Source organism: Engystomops pustulosus, chromosome 8 (assembly GCF_040894005.1).
Source record: "Engystomops pustulosus chromosome 8, aEngPut4.maternal, whole genome shotgun sequence".
Classification (NCBI taxonomy): domain Eukaryota; kingdom Metazoa; phylum Chordata; class Amphibia; order Anura; family Leptodactylidae; genus Engystomops; species Engystomops pustulosus.
Window position 1 is genome coordinate 29,090,368 of NC_092418.1, and position 13,566 is coordinate 29,103,933.

The 13,566-nt window shown below is 45.0% G+C and overlaps 1 long non-coding RNA gene across 1 annotated transcript; it reads right to left on the reverse strand.

The window, feature by feature from the left end:
- Positions 1–3,055: 3,055 nt before the first annotated feature.
- On the reverse strand, positions 3,056–10,488 carry LOC140076050 (uncharacterized). Its single transcript, XR_011849506.1, has 3 exons — positions 10,436–10,488; positions 10,234–10,295; positions 3,056–3,738 (listed from the first exon to the last, which is right to left on the reverse strand). It is a non-coding gene; the product is annotated as an uncharacterized lncRNA (long non-coding RNA).
- Positions 10,489–13,566: the final 3,078 nt, after the last annotated feature.

Sequence of the window (13,566 nt, forward strand, 5' to 3'; positions counted from 1 at the left end):
ACACACACATGTCCTGGAATAAAGTTTTTATTTCCCATCATCCTCCATTATTTACACCTATGTTATGACATTCTCACTTTAATTCTTATGAAGCGCGGAGGGTTCTGTTATTGTGATAATACAATGGCGACATCTAAACGTGACTTTTATTATCTCATTAGAGAGGTTTATGGATATATAGTTATTTATTTGGGTTACCATTGTGTAAGGAACAGACAATGATAGATCTGTGTGAATTTTCTGCAGTTCCCTTTGCTGCATATTTTGGTGAATATACACATGTGGGGTATGTATCATCTCCTCACATCTTACTGTTTTAGGAAAGTATATTTTCTTTATATAAGTATCTGGATTTGTACATATTTTAGAGGAAATTTTGAATGTTAATTGCCAAATGCATCGCCTGGTTGTCTGCTTTCTATTCTATAGGTTTTATGGCGCCTTTACTTTTTATTCTGTTTTATTGCTATATTTTGCAGGTTGTGACTGTCTAAAAATGTCTAGCTGAAAAGCAGATATCTAGTTATTACAGTTTTAGTGATATTATGTGGATTTATTCATGTGAACATATCAATAGGGCACATTTGTGAACTCTACAAATGTCCATGTATTACATTTAGGAGATGTGAAGGATAAACATTGTCTGTCTGGATCAAATTTTTTGCCATCAAAGTCAAATTTTAAGTATTTTTAATAAAATGTTTCAATTTGAATCAAAATTGCATGAAGGCGCCTATGTCTATAAAATCTTTGATGCAATTTTGAAAATGGGGCAAGTGTCTGCTTTCAGAAAATATCGGTCCCCCTCCCCAATGGGCCTCACAGTCTAATCAACCTACCAGTAATTTTTTGGAGTGTGGGAGGAAACCGGAGGACCCGGAGGAAACCCACGCAGACACAGAGAGAACATACAAAATCTTTGCAGATGTTGACCAGCGCTGCAAGGCTGTAGTGCTAATCACGGAGCCACCATGCTGCCCATAAATCTCCCTATCATCTATCTCCTATAAAATTCTCCCATATTACAGTTTGTTTTACCATACTAAAGGAGCCTCTTGCTGACTGTGACTGGTCATAAAATAGTTTTATTTTGGGGCCCCACTTTTAGTTTTGCCCAGGGCCCCACTTTGTCTAGAACCGGCCCTGGGTACATTACAAAGACATTCAGATTAGGATCTTCCCTCCTTCGGTAGCTCATTGTCCCCTGCCTTTCCCTTTACCGTCATGCTAAACATATGGGTGTTTGTTGGGGAATGATATCCGCGGCTTATCCATTCCCGGCACAAATGGAAAAATATCTCCTTGTTTTGCTGCCCTTTTGATGGTAATCGCTTTGTTTAATAGGGATTTTTTTTCTCCTTTTCTATTCCTTACACATCAACCTATCCATTCTCCGCAGATAATGACACCTGCTATAGCCGCAGCGGATTCCTATATTCCCATAACCCCAGGGACAGATACAGAATACAATAGCCCAATTACTGGCACCTCCTAATGCTTCACATTCCCTTTAAGAGGCAAAAATACCTGGAAATAGAATATTCTCCCCTGACATTTATGAGTCATCTGATGGATAATAGATGTTTGGTGACTAGTGAAAGTACCAGCCTTCAGCATATTAATAAACCTTGTGACTCAGTGGTTAGCACTACAGCCTTGCAGCGCTGGGGTCCTGCGTTCAAGTCCCTTCCAGGGCAATATAAGCAAAGAGTTTGTATGTTCTATCCGTGTTTGCGTGGGTTTCCTCCGGGTCCTCCGGTTTCCTCCCACACTCCAAAACATACTAGTAGGTTGATTAGATTGTGAGCCCCATTGGGGACAGGGACTGATTTGGCAAGTTCTGTGCAGCGCTGCGTAATATGTGTGTGCTATATAAATAAAGGAATTATTATTATTATACTGATGGTACTTTTTCCATGATAAAAGCATTTTTGTGAACCAGGAAGAACAGGATGAACAAAGCAATGGCTACTGTCAGCGTGCGTATAAGTGTGCTGCAGTGTATGGTATCAGATAATAGCGGATACAAAGGGGATTAAGCAGGTTTCAATATAATTCCTTTCATGTAGATTCTTCTTAAAGGGATCCACCAGCTATCAAATCAATGGAGGTCATTTACTTACCCGGTCCTGTCGCGATCCAGCGGCACGTTCTACGACGAGGATTCGGGTCTGCCGGGATTCACTAAGGTCGTGCGCGCACCACCGTGTCCACCAGGTGTCGCTGCTGCGCTGAGGTCGGTCGGAGTTCACCTGCTTCTTCTCGGTGCATGTAAGTGCTTGATCTTGCGACACAAATCGTTTTTTAAATTCTGCGTTGTTTCCGAATCCGTCGGGTTTTCCGTCAGCCTCGCCCCCGATTTCTGTCGCGTGAAAGCCAGCGCGATTGCGCCGAAATCCAATCCCGTGCGCCAAAATCCGGCGCAAATTGGAAAAACTCGGGAAACCCAACGAAAGTGCGGCCGCGGAGCCCTTAGTAAATGACCCCCAATATGTCTCACGATTCCCAGTTTTCTATTAGAAAAATAGGCAAAGAAAAAGAGCGAAGATCCCCTTATGGCATGTGGGTGTTCCCAGGTGGGAGGGGCTTAAACCGCTGGTGAAATAGGAAGGAGTGAATATTGGAAGGTATTAATATATGGCATAGATGTGGATAGATAAAACCACATAGCAAATCTCAGGGGTCGAAAGCAGTTGTTTTGGTTTCTACATGTAGAATCCACCCCTCAGAGGAGGGGCTTAGGGGGAAGGTAATGGACGGCCCCCTCAGATCTTACATTAGGCAAAATACAAAGGGGGGATGCATCATATGCTGGCAAATGATATCCCAGCGTATTATTCAAACCTGCCTAGCACCCGCCGGATCAATCAGGAGTTTCCTGATAAATAACCTATGGCGTGGGTCTAATTTCAAAGCACATTGTGTGCCTGGTTCAGTTCTACCCCCAGACCAACCTGGCAAAGAACTGCGCAGGGGGGTAGCAGTCTTCTGAATTGGGCCCCCCTACCCCCACAAACATATACAAATATGTTTATTCACACATTTATACACTCTTTTACACATTATATACTTATTATGGTGTACAGTAAGCAGCATAATATGTATCCTCCATTCTTTAATGTGTCAGGTCAGATGATAGGGCCCCCTGACACTGCGGGCCCCATAGCAGCTGGTATGGCGCTACCCCTGTAGATAAGCCCCTGGGCAATAAACTGCATCCAAACCAGGGTAGGCTGTAACTGGTTGGCAGGTGTAGGCGAGCCCACTGCATGGCCTGGCACCAACTGGCGAAGATGGCACCTCTGCTCCTGGAAATGCTACTAAATCACAGCTTTTATGCCTGTTTTCAAGGGTATAAGCCGCGATACAACCCCCCAAAAGTATCAATTCTATTTGGAATGTTCCTTTTACAAGTTCTATCGATCTTTTCTTCTGCTTGTATTACTTTTTGTATTACACGTGTAGTTGTTGTGTCATTTCAGTATTAACCAAAGCTAAAAGCAGAGCAGGAAAAGGCGGAAAAATATAAAGGAAAGTCGGATACTGTTTCTTTTAAACCCATCAGAAACTCCATGTGCTATTCCAGCCTTAAAGGCGCTGGGCTCAGCATCAGTTCACATTTGGAAGCCGCCTTCCAGCTGGGGATCAGATGACTTTTCGCTTGTTTTGGTTGTCAGGCTTCTCTCGGTTTTGATGCTTTGTGGGGATATAAACACAAGCACAATGAAGATTTCAGTCCTGGGAAAACAAGCCAAGTTATGATCCTGTTATCATATTGGGATATCAAGTTAACAACTTTCTTCTGCCAATGAAAGAAAATGTTGGCAAACGTACAATAAAACGAAATGTAAACTGAGCAAATATATTCAGATGTTCTGGTGGAATGATAGACAAATACGTTATCAAATATGTACTTTGAAAAATCATTTGGTTCCACATGGATAAGATGAAATGTAGTCAGGGATTAAGGGGAATTGGCTCCTGAACCAGCGCCATATGAGCGCCAAACATTTATCTACATCATACATGGGGCTGCAGTGCTACAGCATGTGCTATGCTCACTTCTATTTGTACTGGGCACAGCGCCATAAATTTTATAGAGGCCATGTCTGGTATTACATCTCAGTTTCACTTAAATGGAACTGAGATACAGAGGCACATTTACTTACCCGGTCCAGTCGCGTTCTCCGACGAGGATTCGGGTCTGCCAGGATTCACTAAGGTCCGCGCGCCCGATATCCAGCAGGTGTCGCTGCTGCGCCGAGGTCCACCGGAGTTCACCTTCTTCGTCTCGGTGCATGTAAGGGCTGATCTTGTGACACAAAGGGGCAGATTTACTTACCCGGTCCTGTAGCGATCCCGTGGTGCGTTGTCTGACGAGGATTCGGGTCTGGCGCGATTCATGAAGATCGTGCATCCGAGTTCCTGCATGTGTCGCTGCTGCGCTGAGGTCTGCCAGAGTTCACCTTCTTCTTCCCGATGCATGTGAGTTCTTGATCTTGCGACACAATTGGCTTTTTCCGCGGTTTGTCCGAATCCGTCGGGTTGTCCGACGGCCACGCCCCCGATTTCTGTTGCATGCAAGCCGATGCGCCAAAATCCGACCCAGTGCGCCAAAAACCCGGGGTAATTCGCCTCAAAACAGAAATTGTTGGGAAACCCGACAAAAGTGCGCGATTCGGACCCTTAGTAAATGAGTCCTAAATTCTTCTTTAAATTCCGCGGTTTTTCAGGATCTGTCGGGTTGTCCGACAGCCACCCCCCCTGATTTCTGTCACGTGCAAGTCGATGCGCCAAAATCCGATCGCGTGCGCCAAAATCCCGGGGCAATTCGGCGTAAATCAGAAATCATCGGGAAACCCAAAGAAAGTGCGTGATTCAAACCCATAGTAAATGAGCCCCATAGTATCGGACCCAGACTCATAGATGTGCCTATTACCAAAGCTCTTTTGCCTCTTCAATAATCTTTTCATTGGGGAAGCCATTGCTAACACCGATCTTGTACAGTTGCCCTTATAGGTCCCAGAAAACTATTAAAATAGTTAGTTTGTAGCCTGAAAATTACTGATTTTTCCCTCTCAAAGTTTTCTGTAGACTTTAATGCAAAGATGAAACTTATATCAAGGTCAAAAAACCTTAGGGGACCAGTGGGCTCAGACAGATTATAAAATGGGTGGTTTATGACAGCCACCTGTGGCCCAGGTTTTCTTGGGAGCCCATGACTTCCCAAACCCCCCATCAAGTCTGATATTACTTTGAATAGTTAATGAAGAGGAGGCCTCCAAAATTAAACTTCTCATCCAAAGAAAAATGTATACAACAGGACCTGTAATAGCCTGCCAAACCCTAGCACTGTACTAAAGAGAACACACCGGAGCTATGTGAGGTAAGTATTTTTCTTAATAGGGGAGGTTTATCATAGCAAGTGTCGGGCAATGATGGAAGCCCCATCTAAGCCCCTGATGTATCCTGATGTACCCTATATTCCGGCGTATACGACGACCTGGTGTATAAGACGACCCCCCTACTTTCCTGTTTAAAATATAGAGTTTAAGATATATTCGCTGTATAAGACTACCCCTTTTCCAACGCATACAAAACACCGGTAAAATAAAAAAAAAACAGATTTGAATTTAACATGGTCCTTTTTTTTAATTTAAATTCTTATGACATGCAGGTATATAGCAGGAAAACTGTCGCTCATAAACATAAGGCATACAACAACAACATTACCATCGTCCATTTTACTGTAAATGTTACCATACTGTACCTTAAATTTTTATTTTATTAAATATTCCATGCCATGTACTCAGAAGCGGAAAAAACGCATTTGCGCCATTTCCTTGTGGGCTTGGATATTACGTCTTTCACTGAGCGCCCCAAATGACATGTCTACTTTATTCTTTGGGTCGGTACGATTAAGGGGATACCAAATTTGTATCGGTTTTATAATGTTTTCATACATTTACAAAAATGAAAACCTCCTGTACAAAAATAATTTTTTTGATTTTGCCAACTTCTGGCGCTAATAACTTTTTTATACTTTGGTGTATGGGGAACGGCGATCCCAGGTAAGATGGCTTTTTGAGCAGTGGCGTAACTAGAGTCCTCTGGGCCCCAGGGCTAAATTCCCGACAGCCCCCCCCCCCCCGGTATGCATAAAAACATTGGACACCATCCACCAGTAGCTATAATTAATGTCCCTCATCTACCAGTAGCCATAATTAATGTCCCTCCTCACCAGTAGCCATAATTAATGTCCCCCATCTACCAGTAGCAATTAATGTCCCCCCCTCACCAGTAGCCATAATTAATGTCCCCCCCTCACCAGTAGCCATAATTAATGTCCCCCATCTACCAGTAGCCATAATTAATGTCCCCCATCTACCAGTAGCCATAATTAATGCCCCCCCATCTACCAGTAGCCATAATTAATGTCCCCCCATCCACCAGTAGCCATAATTAATGTCCCCCATCTACCAATAGCCATAATTAATGTCCCCCATCTACCAGTAGCCATAATTAATGTCCCCCATCTACCAGTAGCCATAATTAATGTCCCCCATCTACCAGTAGCCATAATTAATGTCCCCCATCTACCAGTAGCCATAATTAATGTCCCCCATCTACCAGTAGCCATAATTAATGTCCCCCATCTACCAGTAGCCATAATTAATGTCCCCCATCTACCAGTAGCCATAATTAATGTCCCCCCCTCACCAGTAGCCATAATTAATGTCCCCCATCTACCAATAGCCATAATTAATGTCCCTCCTCACCAGTAGCCATAATTAATGTCCCCCATCTACCAGTAGCCATAATTAATGTCCCCCCCTCACCAGTAGCCATAATTAATGTCCCCCCCTCACCAGTAGCCATAATTAATGTCCCCCCTCACCAGTAGCCATAATTAATGTCCCCCCCTCACCAGTAGCCATAATTAATGTCCCCCCCTCACCAGTAGCCATAATTAATGTCCCCCATCTACCAGTAGCCATAATTAATGTCCCCCATCTACCAGTAGCCATAATTAATGTCCCCCATCTACCAGTAGCCATAATTAATGTCCCCCATCTACCAGTAGCCATAATTAATGTCCCCCATCTACCAGTAGCCATAATTAATGTCCCCCATCTACCAGTAGCCATAATTAATGTCCCCCATCTACCAGTAGCCATAATTAATGTCCCCCCCTCACCAGTAGCCATAATTAATGTCCCCCATCTACCAATAGCCATAATTAATGTCCCTCCTCACCAGTAGCCATAATTAATATCCCCCATCTACCAGTAGCCATAATTAATGTCCCCCCCTCACCAGTAGCCATAATTAATGTCCCCCCCTCACCAGTAGCCATAATTAATGTCCCCCCTCACCAGTAGCCATAATTAATGTCCCCCCCTCACCAGTAGCCATGATTAATGTCCCCCGCTCAACAGTAGCCATGATTAATGCCCCCCCTCACCAGTAGCCATAATCAATGTCCACCCCACCAGTAGCCATGATTGATGTCCCCACCCCCAGCAGTAGCCATGATTAATGTCCCCCCTAGCAGTAGCCATGATTAATGTCCCCACCCCCAGCAGTAGCCATGATTAATGTCCCCACCCCCAGCAGTAGCCATGATTAATGTCCCCCCTAGCAGTAGCCATGATTAATGTCCCCCCAGCAGTAGCCATGATTAATGTCCCCCATAGGTAATATCCCCCCCAAATAGCCATTTCCTAACTTTGACCTATGCCTCCCCCCCCAAATAGAAACAGGGCCCCATAGATTTAAGCAAAATGAAAAATAAAACTTACCTAATTATTCCGCTCCTCTTCGCGCTCTCTCTCTCTTCTAAAGATCGGCGCAGGCGACGGCTGATGACGCGTCTGCCAGGTCAGGTGCCGGGTCATAGACCTCAGCAGACCCGGTGCAGGCAGGTGCGTCATTAAGCCTGTGCTGGCCTCGATGGATCAGGTGGGTGGGAAGGTGGGCGGATCGGGGCCCGTTCAAATTTTAAATTGTGACAGCTCCGGGCCCTCCTGATCCAGCGCACGGACCAGATGCAGAACAGTCCGTGCGCTGTTAGGGAAAGGCCCGCGGCTCTCACAATTTAAAACATCTGCCCGCTGTACTGCGCTGAGTTATCAGCGCAGCGCAGGGGTCAGGTGTGGGCCTCGGTACCGCGATCGGTACGCCACTGTTTGAGGCTGTTTGAGGGTGTTACCGGTAAGCCTTTGCTGCAATATGCAGCAAAGACTTACCGGCTATGGAGAGGGCTCAGCCCGTGAGCCCTCTCCATGCAACGCGACCCGACCGCCGCCGTGAATACACGGCGGGTGGTGGGGATTACCGGCGTATAAGATGACCCCAGAGAAGACAGAAGATTTTTCTGTCTTCAAAAGTCGTCTTATATGCCGGAATATACGGTATATGTCGGTGGCCAAGGTGAACGTTCACATGGTCTAAGTAGTGAGTAGGTCCAGAGCATGTTCTGCTCATCGTAACAGCAAGAGAAAAAACATCATTGAGGGGCACTGATAACATCCCCCAGACCCATCAGGACCATTAGAATAATTTTAAACGTTGATGTTAAAAGGAAGTAGGCCATGGATAACAAATATAAGAGGATTACCACAGTCTCGGTGCCTAGATCTATGAGTAATGTCCCTGGTTTATTATGATGGATTTTGATGGAAGATTTCCTTTAACAATGAATTAAAAGATATTAAATGGCTCTTATAGAAAACAAATACAGTATATGATATATGTCAGAGGTCCCCAACCTTTTTTGCACCAGTTGACCGGCTTTAAGCTAGACCAGTTTTCCATGGTCCGGTGGGGGTGGGGGAGGGGCTTTGGTCATATGGGGTGGGGTTATGGAGGGGTGGAGCTTAGCGCATACTTATCATATAATTATGACATTTATAATGAGAATGTGATTTAACTTACCATAGGTTCAGAATGAGTGGGAGCACCAGGCTTGTTTCCCTGAATCAGTTGGAGCACTGGGCTTGTTTTCCTGCAACAAGACAGTCCCATCTAGGGGTGATGGGAGACAGTGAAACCCGAAGTGTGTTCCTTATGTCCAGTCTACTCCGTAATCTCGTTTTTGCTGTTGTCATGGCAGAAAACCCAGTTTCAGTGTACAGCACTGCTACTAGCACTGCTATATGCACCAGACAGCACTGTATGGGGAGGATACTGGCGGGACCTCTGTGTACAGCGCTGCTACTAGCACTGCTTTATGCACCAGACAGCAATGTATGGGGAGGATACTGGCGGGACCTCTGTGTACAGCGCTGCTAAGTAGCAGCATTGTACATTGAGCGTCATTGTATACAGCGCTGCTGCTTAGCAGTGCTACACACTGAACTCCGGTACCGGGAGCCGCGTCACTGAAGCCAGTCTGCTGCCCCAGCACGCCCCACATAACATGTTCTGCCGGGGGCGTGTCAGTAAGGAGAGCCTGCCGCCCCACCCCATCAGGAGGACCGCGTCACTAAGACCCGCCCCGTGACGTACAACAGGTACCACGCTGTGCGGTGGAGGGCTGGGTCACTAAGACCCGCCCGACGCCCCACCCCGTCCTGCATAATGTTCTCTGCCGGGAGCTGCGAGCTGTCACAGTTATGACAGAAAACATTATAAATCCACACAGAGCGAGCTCTGACCAGGCGCAGGGATGCGGAGCTAGCTGTCAGCGGCGCCGCGGACCGGCTGATTAACTCCAACGGCCCGGTCCTGGTCCGCGGACCGGCGGTTGGGGACCTCTGATATATGTGATTATATCATTAGTGGACCTTATAATAAAAATAATTCTTTATCGATAATAATTCTTTATATAGAGCCTACAGATTCTAAGCAACCTACCAGTATGTGGGAGGAAACAGGAGGACCCACGCAAACACGGAGGGAACATACAAACTCTTTGCAGATGTTGACCTGGATGGTACTTGAACCCAGCACCCCAGTGCTAACCACTGAGCCACCGTGCTGTCCAGAGTAGCCATAGGGGATGCAAGCACTGATCCAATACATCAGGACCTACACCATGAGTGATTTCTCCTAGGTGGACACCTTATTACATACTGTAATCATAATACACAGCTCTGTGATGCCGTGTGTCTATGTCCACATCATGGGCCGGTAGCGGATTGAACCTTCCACCACATCTGCAGCCTGAAACCTTAACATAAAAGGCAACGTCTCTTCACTTCACAAAGTACGACAGAAAAACATAATTACCGCTGCGTAGGAATGAAAGTCTTTTGATCATCATGTAAATCGCTCGGCAATTAATCATCCACCTACAAGAAAGGGAACATTTATTATTTCCTCCCCTCCTTAGAATTCACGGCAAGTAAAGTTGTAAACAAGACATGTAATTGCCGGGGCACCAGATCTGAATACGGGCGAAGCCATGGAGGAGCAAGCAGTGTGTAAATACTTTGATCCGGTCCCTTTCTTGCCATGCCTCCAATTACATCGGGTCAGTGGGACGGCTCAGATGTTTGCCAAACATATTTTCTCGCTAAGGATAAATCCGACAACCTTTGTAACAATGCTGGGGGGATGGATGTTCCAAGGGTTTAATTGGCATCGGAATACAAATGCTCCATTGAAGGAATTACTCCCTACAGTATAAATCAATTTTCCTTACATGCCCGAGCTATTACCCTGTTAGGGGTTCGGGGAAGATATAAAACTGTGTTATGTAAATATCATTTTTCACGGGAAACAAATCCCGGGGGATCGCTAATTAGAATTTGTTTTTATGAAACATCATAACAAAGTTGCTCGAAGTTCTTATGTCTTTATGGCAGGAAATAAAAGAATCATTGTGAGATTCTGCAGGCACCGGAGACAAAAAGGAAGGGAAGCTTTCATCTATTTGATGCTACAGGAGGAGGTTTATTACTCCAAATTGCTCTGCATCGGATCATAGTAATTACTAACGTCAGAAATTCAGATTTTGTATTTTTATAATTGGGATGAATTACGTTGATGAGTTTATATTTCAGGTTTTCAAAAGTTTTTGCTACCATATAGGCCGGTGTTGGGTCCTGCCCAATATTGGACTTGGGTACTGTAGCCCACCAGTTAAAATTTTTCTGTGAGCCCATACTTAATGAAATCATCTCTAAGTGTTGTGGGGTTCAGTATTGTATTAGAGACCACTGGTACTCTGGTGGGCCAACTTGACACTGGTCTCTCCTCTGGCCTAATGGTCGTCCATAAGCTCCCAAATCATCCCACGTATAAAACCCACATTGTGGAGGGCGTATTATAATTTTTCCAGATATACCTTTCCTGTTTCCCAAGATATTTTAGAGAAAATTCATTTTAATGGGCTTCTCAATGCACTATACTGGGGCTTATTTACTAAGGGTCGCAGATCGCACTTTCGCGGGACTGTTCGCGGTTTTCAGGATTTGCGCAGCTTTGACAAGTATTTAACAGGTTTCTGCTTCGAGTGCACGCGATTGGATTGTGACAAAGCTGTGTCGGCTTTCATGCAACAGAAATCGGAGGCCGGGCCGTCGGACAATCCGACTGATTCGGACTGAGCGCGGGATTTAAGATTCGAATTGTGTCGCAAGACAATGCACGTACATGCACCAGGAAGAAGAAGGTGAACTCTGGCGGACCTCAGTGGGGAGCGACACATGCAGGATATCAGGCGCACGATTTTAGTGAATTGCGCCCGACTTCATCCTCGTCGGACAACGCACCTCGGGGAACGCGACAGGACATTATCATCAGACAATGCACTTTCGTGAACTCCGAGGGACCGGGTAATTAAATGTGCCCCACTGTGTCCATACAGACTGGTACACCATTTTTCTAATGGGAAGTCCAACGGGAGGGCTCTGAAATTTGGTAATCAGCTAACATGGCCCCGCCTTTGGTTCATTAAGAAAAAAAAACTAAATCTTCTCTAAAATTTGAGTTAGTACCAAACTTCATTAGAAGATTGGATTTGGGTTTGGCTCTACCCTCTGCAATTAACAGCCATGATGGCTGCTGGCACAAATCGAGGGCAATAAGCACACATCTGTGAAGCTGCCTTATGTAGGATCTTATGTTGATAATCCAAAAAAAAACCCTGTTGCCTGAAAAAAGCCCTTTAAATTATGCTAATTAACATTGGGTGCTCCTGTGCATATCACACAGGGCACTCCGGAACTATGGATGCTTCTAATTATTCATGCCTCCTGCATGCCATGTATTACACCCACTCCCTCCCATTCTGCAATTCCCGAGAGCCGGTGACATCATCCCCTTCTTGGAACTCTCGCTCATGGGCATTTGGCACCTTAGAAGTAGCCGGCTGCGCAAGTCAACACAGAGCCGGTTGGACGATAGAGATGGCGATCGCTCATGAGCTAGAGTTCCCGAGAGTCTATCGGGTCATAAAGCATGCCCAAAACACTCAAGAAATCGGGTTCCTGTGGTCAATGCGAATGTTGTAAAACAAATCTCTGAATGACGTTAAAGGGAACCTGTCATCAGATATTGACCTAATAAACCACTACCAGTATATTGTCAAGCAGCTGAACAGCTTCTAGATGATGTTTCTTTCATGACCCAGGATGGTGGCATCATCCAGAAAATCCACTTTGAAATGAGCTGTAGGTTAGATGTCAGGGAAGTGGAGAGTTAAACACAGAAATCAAGCTCTCTCTCCCTCTGAACAGCTCTTTCCACGTCATTGGCATCATTTACTGGACTTCAGGAGATCTGATCAATGATCCCTGGACACAGGACCATCAATTACAGTAAAAGGGACGTTCTAAGGCATGGAGAGCTTGACTTCAGTGTCAAACTCTCCGCCTCCTTGACTCCAAAAAACCAATTTACTTCTCACTTCAATGTTAATTTTCTGATTGGTGTCACCACACTGGGTCATGGAAGAAACATCATCTAGAAGCTGCTCAGCTGCTTGACAACATACCGATAGTGGTTTAGTAGCCCAATTTCTCATGACAGGTTCCCTTTAAGATCAGCTCAGGCAATATGGCTGCTTCCATAATTATATACAGATAAAAAGGGTAAAAATATAAAATCATAATATTATTAGGAAATGATGTGTATACGTATTTTAGTTAGAAAATTCCCTTTAGGATTTTTGTGACTCATTTCCTTATATATATTTATATAATTGGGTTTCTGTCTCTGTTTTCGTTACAGATCTTTATAGAGCTCACTTATAGAGTGAGTTATTTTGGCGGTCACCTCTGGGGAAGGGGTGTGTGGGTGAGGGGGAAGGGGTGATCTCACTGCATGGAGATTAACACATCTCCCAAAGTAAGCAGTAACCTCCTAAGCTTCTGTGGGGGCGCAGGAAACCAAAATGCTATCATATAACTCTGTGACTGGGGACTCTGTACCAGAAAACTGTATCCTTAGCCTATATCCTGGGTTTATTATAATTAGGGATGAGCAGATCCATATAGGTATAACATAAAGGTTCTTATCGGGTTTGGGTTCACGGTACTGAACCTAAGTGTTAAATCGGATTAGTAACACCCATGATTGGTGCTGGCACCCTTTAAATCCTGCCAGCAAAGCCACGAT